Source organism: Ambystoma mexicanum, chromosome 5q, assembly GCF_040938575.1.
Source record: "Ambystoma mexicanum isolate Mex_15411 chromosome 5q, UKY_AmexF1_1, whole genome shotgun sequence".
Taxonomy (NCBI): Eukaryota; Metazoa; Chordata; class Amphibia; order Caudata; family Ambystomatidae; genus Ambystoma; species Ambystoma mexicanum.
This window is the reverse complement of record NC_090933.1, coordinates 1,197,701,760-1,197,715,663: the sequence shown is the minus strand read 5'-3', so window position 1 is coordinate 1,197,715,663 and position 13,904 is coordinate 1,197,701,760. Positions and strand designations below refer to the sequence as shown.

The 13,904-nt window shown below is 45.7% G+C and overlaps 1 protein-coding gene across 1 annotated transcript in view; it reads right to left on the bottom strand.

Moving 5' to 3' along the window:
* Window positions 1–13,904, bottom strand: part of DENND3 (DENN domain containing 3) — a 1,010,513-nt gene that overhangs the window by 275,676 nt on the left and 720,933 nt on the right. The window lies entirely within an intron of this gene.

Here is a 13,904-nt window from a genome sequence, read left to right as displayed (position 1 = left end):
TGTCTGATTGCGGATTGGGAAAACATTTTGGAAGGACAATCTTCTCGTTCAAGTGGAACTATGAAACCACTTTTGGAAGAAAAGATGGATGGGTGCACAGCACCCCTTTGTCCATTTGGAACATGGAATAAGGTTACGAAACAAACAACTAGGGCTTGCATTTCACTGACTCTGCGTACTGACGCGAGCACAACCAGTAGCGCCGTTTTAATGGTGAGTAGCCTGATGTCCATCATGGCCATGGGTTTTGAAAAGGCTTATGCGCAAGCATGTTTAACACTACATGGAGATTCCAGACCGGGCACAGGTGCATGACCGAGGGTTTAATCTTGTTAGGCCCGTGAGATGCATCTTGACCACCAGCTTGGAAGTGAAGTAGGACATGGAGTGAGAGTCTTTGTACGCCCCTAGAGCTGCCAGATAGGTGCAGCACATGTCCACCTGTGCACCTGGTTTTGTAAGGTGAGCTGCGAAAGAACATGGTCGAGGGAAAATTCAATGGTGTCTATCCCCTTATCCTTTACCCAGTAACAAAACCTTGTTCACTTGATTTTATACAGATTCCTCTTTGAGTCGCCTCTTGCTTTCTGGATGATTTGTAAATTCTCCTCTGACAGCTGTAAATGCTGCAATGTTACATCCTCAGGAACCAAGCCACTAGGGCTAGCTTCTCTGGAGTGGGGTGAACCACAGCCCCCCTTGCTGTGCGAGGAGGAGGGTGGCTCCTGAGATAGGCTGGTGAATCGGCCCCTTGAGAGGCCTTTCCTCGTGAGATCCAAATATTAGACCCTGGCTGACGACTGAGGCACCACTAGGATTAGGCGAAAGCCCTGCACCTGTCGTATTGTGCGCATGACTCTTTGTATTAGTGGAGTTGGCGGGAACGCATATGCCCAAAGATGGCTCCATGGCAGGTGAAGAGCGTACCTCAGAGATCAGCTGCCTGTGCCCATCCAGGGCACAAATTGATCGCATTCTCTGTTGTGTTCCGTGATGAATAAGGCCGCCTTCGCATGGCCCCATGTCCGAAAGATGTCATACGGCACTTGGGGACATATCTGACACTCGTAATTGTCCTCTCCCAGCCTGCTGAGTCTGTCTGCTTGCACATTACTGTCCCCTGGAAGATGGACCACGGTCAGATGGATATTGTGTGAGATAGCCCACTCCCAAATTTGTATTGTCAGCCTGCACAGGGGCCGTGATCTGGCCCCCTCCCCTGCTTTATGGTGTAACGCATAAACATGCAGTTGTCCGTCAGAATACAGACTGCTCTGTTCATTACCAGCGGCTGCAATGGCACAAGCGCCAACTGTATTGCCTTTAATTCAAGCACATTTATGTGGCTGTCCCAGTCTTTGCATGTCCACAGGCAGTGGACCGTGCGGCTGCCCAGGGGTCCTCTTTAGCCCTCCAGGGATTAATCAGTTGTGATTGGCATTGACAGTCTTGGTTGCAGAAATGGCATATCTACAGAGAGGATGCTCTCCAGCTTCCACCATAAAATATCCTGGCAGAGGTCCGCTGGCATGGTGACTGTGGAGGACTGAGAGTCTGTTTCTTTGTTCCATGAACTTGCCAGGTGTAACTGAATTTTTAGTCTGGTAAATAGGGCCGCTAGAAGGCAAGCCGTCAAGATCCCTAATAAGTTCTGGAACCACTATGCAGTTATATCCACTCTGCTGAGGAAGTGCCCAATGGCGCCTCCAAAGAAATTATCCTCTCTGGTGTAGGCAAAAACCTTTGTAGCCTCATGTCCCACAACAGGCTCAGGAAGGCTCAGGAAGATTAGGGACTGTGTGCTTCAGCTGAGATTTGCGCTGGTTGATAGAAAACCCCAGCTCATACAGAATGTCCATGAGAAGTTGTGCTGTAAGTTGGACCGCACCTGGCGATGTAGTTCTGATCAGCAGTCGTCCAGGCATGGGTAAACTTGGTGACCTTCTGTCCGGAGAACGGAAGCCATCACATTCATTAGTCTGGTAAAGACCCATGGGGCTGAATTCAACCCGATAGGGGGTAGCTTGAACTAGAAATGGCACCCCATGACAGGGAATTCAAGCTTATCCATCGAGCACGTCCAATCTCCCTCATACAGACTCACCCCTCCATCTTGAACTTGTGAAGGGGTAGGTATAGGTGGTGGAAAAATAGATTGGGATACACTCTCAGGCCTGCCTGGTTCTTTTTCTGAATCGAAAGAATTCTTCAATAGAAGCCTGATCCTCTCCCAGAGGGAAGAACCTCCTCCACTGCTCTGCTGCTGATGACAGTGGCGATTTCTGCTAACAGAGTGGGAGTCTTAATCTGTAAGAGGTGGAGAAAGTGTGGAGGGACAGAGGGTACAGGGAGTCTGGGCCCATTGGAGACCACCAAAATGATACATGGGTCTGCAAAGTGTGCATGCCATGACTAAACGTGAGAGGCAAGCTTGCCCCCCACTGGAGAGCTGTGGACCCGGAAGCCCTCTTCATTGTTTTTTCCCTCTGAGGCTGGTGCTTTGGAGGGGGACTGTAAAAAACCTGTGATTGAGGTTTGTTGCTGCTTGTGCCTATGCATGCTGGGTGACATCTTGGGCTGGTGCGTTCTGCGCTCTTGAAAGCCCCTGAATCCCCAAAAGTTCTCCCTCTGTCTGACCTTGGTAGCGCTTGGCCGAAGATCTTTGGAGCTGGCTTGGCCAGTAGCACTAAGAATTTAGCCGTCTGAGAGCTGGCTTTCTTTTTGAGCTACTCATCCGTCAAGGAGTGGAATAAGTCCACACCCTGGAACGGATAGTCCAGAATTAGTTCCTGCGCCTGATATATATGATATGATATGATAGGTAATTTATAACACGCTTAATACCCAGAGGTTTCTAAGCGCGGACCCGGGGATCGAACCTGTGTTGCTCCATGTCGTCTTGCTTCCAAGGCGAGCACATTGCCCCTGAACTATGCTCCAGAAACAAATCAGGGTTGCACTTAGTTGCCTCCATCCAGGCTGAATGCTACATAACAGCGGTGATGCAGATAGCCCTGCAGCACTGTCTATGTGGGACACCACTGCCTTCGTGATATCGCATGCAACCATTTTGGCTTCCGCCAGGCCTGATTTATACACGGTCTGTGCAATGGCAGCTCTGGGAGGAACTCAGCGATCTTGCTTTGACATTGAGCCTTTTGTTGGTAGGTTGCCTAGTACGAGGCTTGTTCCAGTCCTTTTTGGTCCAATGCGTCAACATCCTTTTGAAGAGGTATGCCTGGCATGGTGGAAGCTCTGAGAGTCAAAACCTCAACCAGGACCCCCACCTCAGGTCGCTCCTGCTGGGGCTGTGGGGTACCCAGGTATTCAGCCAAACCTGCCAGCCTGTCATGGAAGGCATGTGCGGACGTGGACGCCTCTCCGTCATCATCCTCATCTGTATATACAGGATCAATGGGAGGCAACGCACCGGAGGCCGGTGAAAATGTAGAAAAGAAATCAAGAAAAATATGGAAAGCTACGTTCCATAGGGAAAAGCAGGCACACGAGGGAACAGGCCTCAACCGGAGGGCAGAGTTAGCACAGCTAACGCTCATGGTACCACGCCTCCACATGCATCAGAATTTAAAGGAGAAATGCTTTTCTATGTGATCACTCCCCTGGAAGTCCTCCCCCGTCTTGGTATCTGTGCTATGATCTGTATTGTCTCCCTGTGGGGCCAGGGGAGGAGCCTCTGGGAGCTGCTGCAGGACTGGGTCTGCCCTCGGGGAGGCTGCAGAGGCTCCTGCACTGGAGCCAGAGAAAGCGCTGGCATTGGGGCCTGTGAGGGCTGAACTAGCATCCGGCCTACGGTAGTACTGGAGCATCATCTCCTTGAGGAGGCCATTTAGAGTTCCAGCCATCTGCTGCGACTTCATGAGGGTCATGAATTTCTCAAAGAACTGCCGATCACACGCTTGGGGGGGTGCAATCTGTTGCCACTGGCAGCATGGGTTGAGCCCTGCCGGTCCTGTGTCTGGCCTGTCTATGTGTAGCATTCCGATAATGATTGTACAGGTGCACCACATCTAAGGGGTGTGCATGGTGGACCACTCAACCTTAGGTGTAAACTGTTGCCTCTTGTGAAGGGTGCACTACCCTGCGTTGTCTCAGGTTGGAACGGGCACGCCTCATGACACGGCACCATCTTGTCACCTTGAGCCGCCATCTTATTTGGCTGAGCAGGAAAGCAAGGCAACTGTGTCCGATGACATATCTGCATGAGCAAACGGAAACGACTCGTCACAGAAAGGGCGCTGACTGAAGCTCACCTGGACTGACATGCGCCGGGGAGGCAAGGCACCTGAGGCCGGTGAAATTGTAGAAAAGAAATCAAGAAAAATATGGAAAGCTACACAGGGAAAAGCAGGCACATGGGATTACGAGGGAAAAGGCCTCAACATGAGGGCAGAGTCAGCGCAGGGAATGCTCATGGAACCACGCCTCCACATGCATCTAAATTTAAAGGGGAAATGCTTTTTTTTCTGAAAAAAGGTTCCATTCGCCTCCCCAGGTAGGGACGCCCTTGCAGTATGGAGGAAAAGGGACAGGACATAAGAGTATTGTTATTATTATTATTATGGTATTGATTGAGCGCGGAAACTAGCTTCGAGAAGCAACAGGGAGCTTTACAGCAGTATACAACAATACATATACATAATGGAGCACTTTACAAAGTGCATTACAGATGTAACAACAGACCAGATATACAGCGTGGGGTAGGATACAGAGGAGGAGTACAACTTTACAGGGTGGCAACGATGAGAGTGGCAGACGACATCTAGCATGTCAGATGGCACGGGTGCCCAGCAAGGCTTGCGCTGTCTCATTACATAATGCTGAGTTGCCTGGCAGCTGCACTGCAACACATTCAGGGCCAGGATGCCCTGCTTGGCTCAGTCCCTCACCCTGGCTGGCCTGACTCAAAGTCAGCAGCCAGGGCTCTGCACTGGGTATTGCAGGGCCTGGCACCGGTGCTGCCACGCTAGCAACAGCACTTTCAGGTGCTGCGGCACAGAGAATCGCTTTCCGGCTTAGTGTTCGTGCGACACACAGACAGGAACTAGGAAGCTAATTCAGCTTGCTGGTGTCTGTCTAGAGGTACGTGAGTGCGAAGAGGTTAGGTGAGTGTAACATGAGATGTGGCCCGGGCGGTATTTGAAAGCAGAGAAGAGGTACTTTTTTTAAAAAAAACATTTTTTAATTGTGTTTGTGTATGTGCTGATGTGCGGGCTGACCCTAGTGAAGGCGCGTTTCAGATTTGGACTATGTGAGCAGAGCTCACAGTACACATTATGGCCCCAGGTATGAAGACACACAAACAATAACAAATGATGCATTCTCTGTGGCCAGCCACAGCTCTGCAACGCCTCTAAAATTAGTCTAGCCACTTTTCAGATGCTATTAAAGCACCACCATCCTAATTTCTAAAAGAAGTTGGAGGAAGGTGCTCCCTCCACAAGTAGAGTGGAGAGAGTCCAGCTGGGAAAACCTGTGTCCCAAAAAACTGTCGTACGTTTTTGTTCTAGGTGCGCAGAAGGAATTTTGTGTTAAAAGCACACTTTTAGGAGCCCTGTATAACTTTTCCCCCTGCCGCCAAAATTAATTTGCACCAAACTGGCAAAAAGTATTTTGAGTTTTGCCGACACTTTTTCAGGACGGTTTGGTGCAAATTAGTAAATGGGTGTCATGGTTCAGGTTACAGGCCATCAAAAACTGCTTCACTTACAAACTAAGCAGGGGAATATCCAGCATTGTAAAAGTGGGTGTGGAGGGGGGAGCAACGAAATGCAGTGTGTGGAATTCCACATGGTCTCATTGGTGCCCCCAAACTGCCCACCCCTACCCCAATCTACTTTTTCGGTAACATTAGTAGAAGATGGCATTTTAACACACAACAACAAAAATAAAACTGCAGGATCATTCCAGATGCTTTGAAGTGAATCAGAGTCACTCGCAGAGCTGCAGATAAGGCACAATGAGATTAAATGATTTGCTCAGGATCACACACTTGGTTAAATGGTGAAACTGGGATGTGGACAATTTAAGGGACACGCCATCTTTCCAGGTTTAGTTGATATAGATATATATTAAGGGTTTGCTTCACAAACAACATTACATAATAAACTAGCGTTTCATAGTAAACTAACCATACACTATATACATTGTCATAGAAATATTTTGAGCAATGGGAGTATGACCTTAGTTTTATCCTCCCCATTCTGCATGCAAAGTCACAATAGCATCATGTAGATTAATGTGAGCTGAACAAATCCCCCTTGGGTTTTAAAGCCATAGTTATTATTTCATAAAGCATGCAACAGTATGCACCCTTCTCACTTCTGATCACTCCCTCCCATTCACATTTCTAAAGGGACAAAATTCCCTGCTAATAGTACCCCCCTCCTTCCCATCAGTGCCTAATCGCTCACATTGCAATGCTCTGTTGATACAGAGCAACGTGAGGACCCGCTGCTGCCCGGATCTCCTTGGGACATTGTCCTGGCAGCGGGACACCTCTACAATTCGGAACGGCTAAGGTGTCCTGTTGCCAGGACAATGAGCATGCTGTGCAGGAATTGCTCAGCACACATTGTCCTTCCAGCGGGCCACCTTTGCCGTTGGGCGCCCTCTTTGATGTGCCGAACAGGAGAGGTGTCCCAATGACAAATGTGCACAGCATGGAGATGTATGGCATTTAAAAATTGATACCAAGTATACTTGATCACCCACTGCACTGCATTAACTGATGGCGTCTGCCTTTGAATGAAAGGAAAAATCAAGGTAATTGCTGACATTCCAGTGAATCTGTTTCTTTCGGCCATGGCTTTGTAGTTAAGCTAGGTCAAGTCAATTTAGCCCAAAATTTTAGGGACCAGGGGGTGCTAAAGTCTGGTCTGCTCAATGGGCATTGTGCCACTGTTTCCATGTGTTATTGTATACGTACATATAATTGTTGTGTACACACAGTGTATGTCAATGTAGGTGCTGGGTGCATTTGTGTGTGAATGAGAGTGTATGCAAGCATATGTGTGTTGACTTTTATGTCTGAATGAGTGATAAATAATGCATTGTTTGTATGTTCTATTGGAATTAAGTTTGTGAATGTTATGTTGTGACACTAGGTGCATGGCAGGCTGGCTGGAGATGTGTGGGGGCCCAATTGAATTTTAAAGATAGGCCACTAGTCTTATGAAAGTTATAATAGAGCATCAGCAATGGACTCTTGTGGTGTAGTAGTCTAGTGTTATCCCTCAGGGATTTAGGTTGTTTGACCGAGGTTCAAAATCACAGCGAAACTGACCCTAGTCATTTTTGCTGCAAATACGTTTTTGTCTTGATACAAAAAAAAAACATGCCCCCCCCAAACTGCCAGTAGACCCATAAACCCCTCCTACTTACCTATTCTCCATCCGTTGCCTCTCCTGTACCCTGAAGCGTCAGATCCATCCATCTAACGCGGGTCGGAGCTGACTATGCAGGGTCCCTTTTTCTTATTTTTTTTTGTTGGGTCCCCTGCCACCAATGCTGGGGAAGCGGGGGACACCCCCGCAACTGCCCAAGTAAAAAATACCAAACATTGGGAGCAAGGGACACCCTCCGTAACCCCGGCTCTAAATGTTCGGTATCTTCTTCTTCAAACTGATGGTGGTGGTGACCGAATTCAGTCAAATCGATCATTCAACCAAATTGTATCAAACAATTTGGCCGAAACGATCCCTAAGAGCCACCACCCGCCCTCCCTCCACACAACCCCTGTCCCCCCCCAACATTTTCAGCAAAGTTACTCCACTGCCTTTAACATTGGGAACTTTTTGAGTTAGGAAACGCCTGCACTTCTCCTTACACAGCACATGATAGGAAAAGCATGCAGTATACAGGACACTGCCTTGTGCAACACTGACTGCATCCAACTGCACAGAGCCTTCCACTGAAAACTATTTACAGGGCCTTTATTGTCATATCCATTTATTTTTGTCCTTTCATGCAGCTTAACGTTACATTTTATAGACAGTCTCACTAATGTCTACAGCGGTACACAAAATGTTGTACTGTGGCTCATTTTATGCGCTGGGTACAAATAACATCTGGTGACATTAAAAATGTTAGGACAAAATTGCTAGTCAAATAACCTTGTTTGCAAATCAAGAAAATGTTAATTAGCAAACTCTGCTAATCATTTTTGGTAAACAAATTTATGCCTTTGAGTTCATTACCTGTAAGTGGCGATCTAAAGTGTTGATACTTTTTATAGATTCACCTACCTTAGAGTAATTCCACCTGTAATGCTGGAACTCACAGAAAGGTTTATTTTTTTTATTAAAAACAAATGAAAAAGGCCCATTGTTACCGCTTTTACTAACAGTGCTTCTAAGAAAGCTCCTGCTCTTTTAAAATCACATGCACAGCCAGGCCAGTGTGACACCCCAAGTGATGCCAGCCCACATATTACATTCTTGACGCATGTTAACCACTACATAACACACAACATTAACCTCTGAAGAAGAAGCTGGAATATGTGAAACTATAAAAGACACCAATGCTAGAAATCTGCAATTAGAGGCAAGTAACAATTCATCTCCAGTCCTGGTCTTTAATAGATTCAGAATATATATTTTAAATCAGTAATGGAAGCAAAAAGCCCATGTTATACATTGAGAATACATCAACAACCAGACAAAAAGAAATAATAGCTTCTATATATGGGCGGGAAAGGAGGCGACCTCTCATACTAACAGATTCCTCTGTGCTAGCTGGCATGCGCCATCGAGTCCAAGCAGTAATGCAGATTAAAAGCAGTCATGTTGAATACAAGTATGCATGCTCCTATACTGCGTGGACAGGTTGACCAATAAGGCACAAGTAGGCCTTGTCACTTTGTCAAGCGCGCCGTCATCCTTCCAGAAAACAGCCTGTTGGCCTTCGTGTAACAAACTTCATTGCAGTTGGCAATCCACAAGGCAGTCCATTGCTTTGAAAAAGCACGCCCTTTGTTAGGACTTGAATAGGATATCAACACCTGTCCAGAATGTCTGAGTGTAAAGAGTATGACGTGACCCATCTACTGGACTATCCAGATACTTGAAAAACACTGGCAAAGAGATACCCTGGTTCATGTGGAAGCTTGACACGACATTGGGCACAGACTGCAGGCTTGTCCGCAGCACCACCTTGTGAAATAGGAATTCCAAGAAGAGCTCTCGCAATAAAAGAGTCCGTAGCTTGGATACCCATGGCGGCAATGTCATGGCCAGAAGGAACTTCCCCTTCCACATTAGAAGCCTCAGTTTGCAGGAGTGCATCAGCACAAACAGCATCCCCATTGGCTTGGACAGATCACATAAGCTCCTATGCCTGAGCTGGAAGGTGTACGCACAGAAAAATGCAAAGAATCCTCCCCAAAAACCCTTAACCATGGGAAACATGAACAAAGACTCATGCTTCAGCCTTTCCCTGTAACTCATAATGGCTGACAAGTGAACCACGATCGACAAATTTTGGAAGGCAGACTCAATAAATAGGGCAAAATCTTATGAGGTTGGCATGAAACAAGTATGCAGTTCTGACTGAGCGTGCCAGCAGCATCACCTCTTCCACTTCTACGCCTTAATGTGCCTTCAGTCCTGTCTTGTGTGCAGATGACCAAACTCAAAAGCCTCAAACCCCAAACTGCCAGAGCGATGCTGGGGAGTGATGAAGCACCTTAGACTGCTGCTGGCATAGCAATCCGTGAAGTTGTGAACTCAGGACAAGTGAATGTGGGGCTCCTGAGACAGATGCAAGAGAGTACCAGGGCTGTAGCTCTGTGTACTCTGCAGCATGCTAACTACTTTCTGGATCACAGGGATCAGACAAAAGGTGTACACAAATCTCTATGACCAACACATCACGCATGCTTCCCCTCGAGACTCCATACGATGTTACCTGGAGACGAAGTCTCAGCATTTTCTGTGTTCTGTTGTAGCCTTTGGAAATACCCGCTGACCAAAATACCCCTTCTAACTACCAAAAGTACACCCCCCACTCGTGGCACTCCTCTAGCTCACTGCCTAACAAGCCTGCTGTGACATTCTTCCTTCTGGACATCTGAACCACTGGCAACTACATCCAATGTTCTGAGGACCAGACTCACATAGTCTTCGCCTCGTGGGACAAAGGCTGGGCGCTTGTTTCGGTCTGTTTGTTGCAGTTGTCTATCTGAATCATGGCTTCCCAGACACAAGATTTAGAAATGTTCTGACAGCCAAACAAATCACCCCCACCTCAAACACACTGATGTGATGCTTTGCTTACTCCGTGGTCCACTGACCCTGGACCTGAAACTGATCCAGGTGGGTGAGGTACCTTACACAAACACAAACTGGTGTGGTGTCTCTCAGAAAGATTGGTTCATGGGACCACAGGCCAAACTTTTGTTTTATCGCTGTGTTCAGCACAGTCATTCCTATCCAGCCGCTGACACTGGAGTTCCAGCTTTCCCTGCAGACGTCTCATCTGGAGCCTACAGAACGAGTTAAATGGAATGCAATAGTATATGAGCCCCAACAACCTCTTCAACTCCCTGACCGACACACTGCCCTTCAGATAAAGAGGATAAGCCAACTGCTGCAGTGCCTCCTCACTCGAGTCTGTTTGAAATAGAGAAGGGTCAGGTCCGACCTGCAACGTTCCAAGAACTTTATGTTGTGTGTCTTGTCAGAAGTGGACAGTTGCATGTAGACAGAGACACACAGACAAGGTAGCAGGTTCACTGTAGCCTGCATAGCACACCTCGCCACTGGTCTGAGACCATGTGAACCAGCCAATCACTTAAGACAGGATACCGATGTACCCCATATCTCTGAAAAGTGTGTCACCACTGGAGCAAAGCACTTCATGAAGACTTTTGGGGGTCGAAATGCAGAGCCTTGAACGGCTAGTTTTCCACTGGAGTAGCTTGTGTCTCCAGCCCCAGCAGGCACAGGACCCATGTCTGGGCATACCTGTCCCACTCAGGGGACTACAGAAAAACAAAAAAGGTGATGGCTGGAAGATTTAGAATTAATCTGGACCTCTGGCGTTGCTCTGGCAACCCTCCAGACCATCGTTCTTCGCCTGCCAAGCCATTACAAAAGGGGAAGACCATTTTCAATCAGGCAAAACATTGGTTTAACTCCTGAGAATTTTTATCAGAAAAGATAATGTGCCCTAAGCATTTAGAAACACATGGCTTAGAGATCATTTTGGCTGGTACCGTAGTTTATGCAGCCACAATATGTGAAGACAGATCTCTTTGAAAAGAGAATGTCGCCCAGGACTGAGGATCTTCACACTGTGTAGTGCATTACAACAGTAGGTAAACCATAAGAACACGTTTTTAAAAAAAAAGAACAGATGGGGCTTTACTGGGCATAGTGTCATTTGGTCTTTTTGTGTCATTCAAAAGGGTATGGTACTAATGCGTTTAAGTATTATACCCTCCACGGAAACACTTTATCAAGGCAGTTCCTATAACAAAGATCCCAAAAATCGTAAACAACGGCGCATGTACAGATAAATTGTTACTAACAATAAGAGGATAATGCTCCAAAAATTGTAAACTTTCATAGGAATACTTGAAAGCGGGCCATCGAAATACTTAATTCTTATGCCAGTTAAATGAGTCAAAGAATATTACAATTCCCTAAACAAAATGACCCAAAATAACAAAAAAATATTCCAAATCATTCCAGAAATCTAAATACATAAATTGTAGTACAGCCAACGATCCAAAGGCTCAACGTGTTTCGGTAACAACCATCATCAGGAGCCAAACATCACCAGAATTACAGAAACTGGTCCATGACGCTCCTATTAGGTGGACAGACCTAGCATTATATCCTCGTCATGTGGTTCAGTTGGCCGGCACACAAATGAAGTCACAACTTTGTTTACAAATGTTCCTTTGGAAGATCAATTTCTGGGAGTAGTTTCTTCTTGTTTTTATTAAAAATGTCTTTATCTGCACATGTACCATTGTTTTCTGTTTTTTGGAATTTTATTGCAGGCACTGTCCTGGATGACTTTGTTTTTCTTCAAGTCATTACTTAACTCACATTGTTCATTAACTGTGATGGAGGTTTGGCACAAAATGTTTACTTCTGCAGGAATAGCAGTTAACATTGCGCTAATACATTTTTTGGACTCTATATTCAAATTACACTGATGTCAACAAAAATGCCGAGAGTGTATAATTCTAAATCTTGTTATGTAGACTTAATATGATTTATCAAATCACTTTAGTCCAAAAGATAAGGTCCTAATACTAACTATGTGTTGGCCCTGGGTCTAAAATTGTTGTATCTCAGTTTGAATTATTACCCTGAGCAATGTTCCCTCTAAGCTGTGCACATGTGCGCTTGCCCTGCTTCCTTCTGGGTGCCGCTCAGAAGATTTTTAGCAGTGCACACAGACAATTCTCACCTATTCAAAAAGATTTAATTAGGCACAAGCCACAGCAGTTACCTGAAATGTTCTTTCTCTTAGAATAAGCAACTAGTCCTGAAATTTTGCTAATTTGCATTACACCACTATGCACCTAAAATCCCTAACAGCAAAATACAACACAAGAGGTTAAAAACAAATATGAATAACTGGCTCCATGAACAGAAGAATCTAACCAAGATATGCCTGCACACATTAACCAACAATGTTCCCTCCCCACCCATGACTCCTAAACCTGACTCTATCACAGTTTTACCTTATGACTAACTTCTGCCCCAGGGTGCATTAAGAATCTACAGGACAACCTTGACCCTTCCTCTCTTGGCTCTGCGAAAAATTAGCAGACGTGTACCTACATTCACTTGTTTTATGTTTCTTGTAACATGAATAACGTTAACGTGCCAGAATTTCTGTTACTCATTGTGCCTTACTAAAAGTGTCACCCACACTATATAATCGAACTACCAGCTCAAATATCGCATACTGACTGTATGTAAGCAGGCTACTTGGATGTGTAACCAAATCCCATACTTCCTCTTCTTTGTACATAACTCACGCAAGTGCTTTGATGCAGCCTCTTTGTAAGTTAACGCATTACAAAACTCAAATATTAATTTGCCCTCTAAAGATTTTGAAAAAACAAATGTGATACTAGCGTCTCCTACTTAAGCATTACTAACATTACCCTATAAGTGGAAAGCAACATTGCAATATCATTTACTTAGCCTACAAGGGATAATGGTTATGGACTATGCCTGGGATTACTCGTCCATAGTATCATGGCACCGGATATTCAGACAGGAGAATGCTTTTCACACAATCTGCATCGTTACCAAGTGTTCAGAGTTCCTTTGGACATAGACCATCAAACATTATATGGTAACTCGCTTCTATACAAAAACAGTTTCACTGAGCACCTGTGTAGTCCTACACAATGATATAAGGGTGGGGTACATTGCAAACAATCTTGTATGCACTGCAAAACAATTGTGTACATGCAGAGTCATGACATTCTTAAAATGCAATTCATATGTTGAGGCATTTAAATATGCCTTGCTAGCAAAGTATTGTGGGTCTGCAAATATCCCAGTTTTTACTGCTGCAATCCCTCACTTTTTACAGTGCTCTATCAACTAGTACTGGAGACAAGCACAGGGGCCGGGCAAGGGTATGTGTGGAAGCATCACTCCTTGTGGGTGATGAACAAAGCAGCAAATTTCAAAGACCAAGTCAGACGTTTCGGCAGTACACTGAAGGAAATGTGTTGCGTGTTTGCTAAAGGATAGGAAATTGTACTACCCATCTAGACAGCAGCACCTTCTTTTTTGTTCTATGCTCAACTGCTGAGGGCTTTTCAATATAAACATGTGTTCTGTGTGTGCAGTCTCTAGCATCTCCCTACATCATATTTAACTGATCACAAAGAATTACAGAAGAGGGAT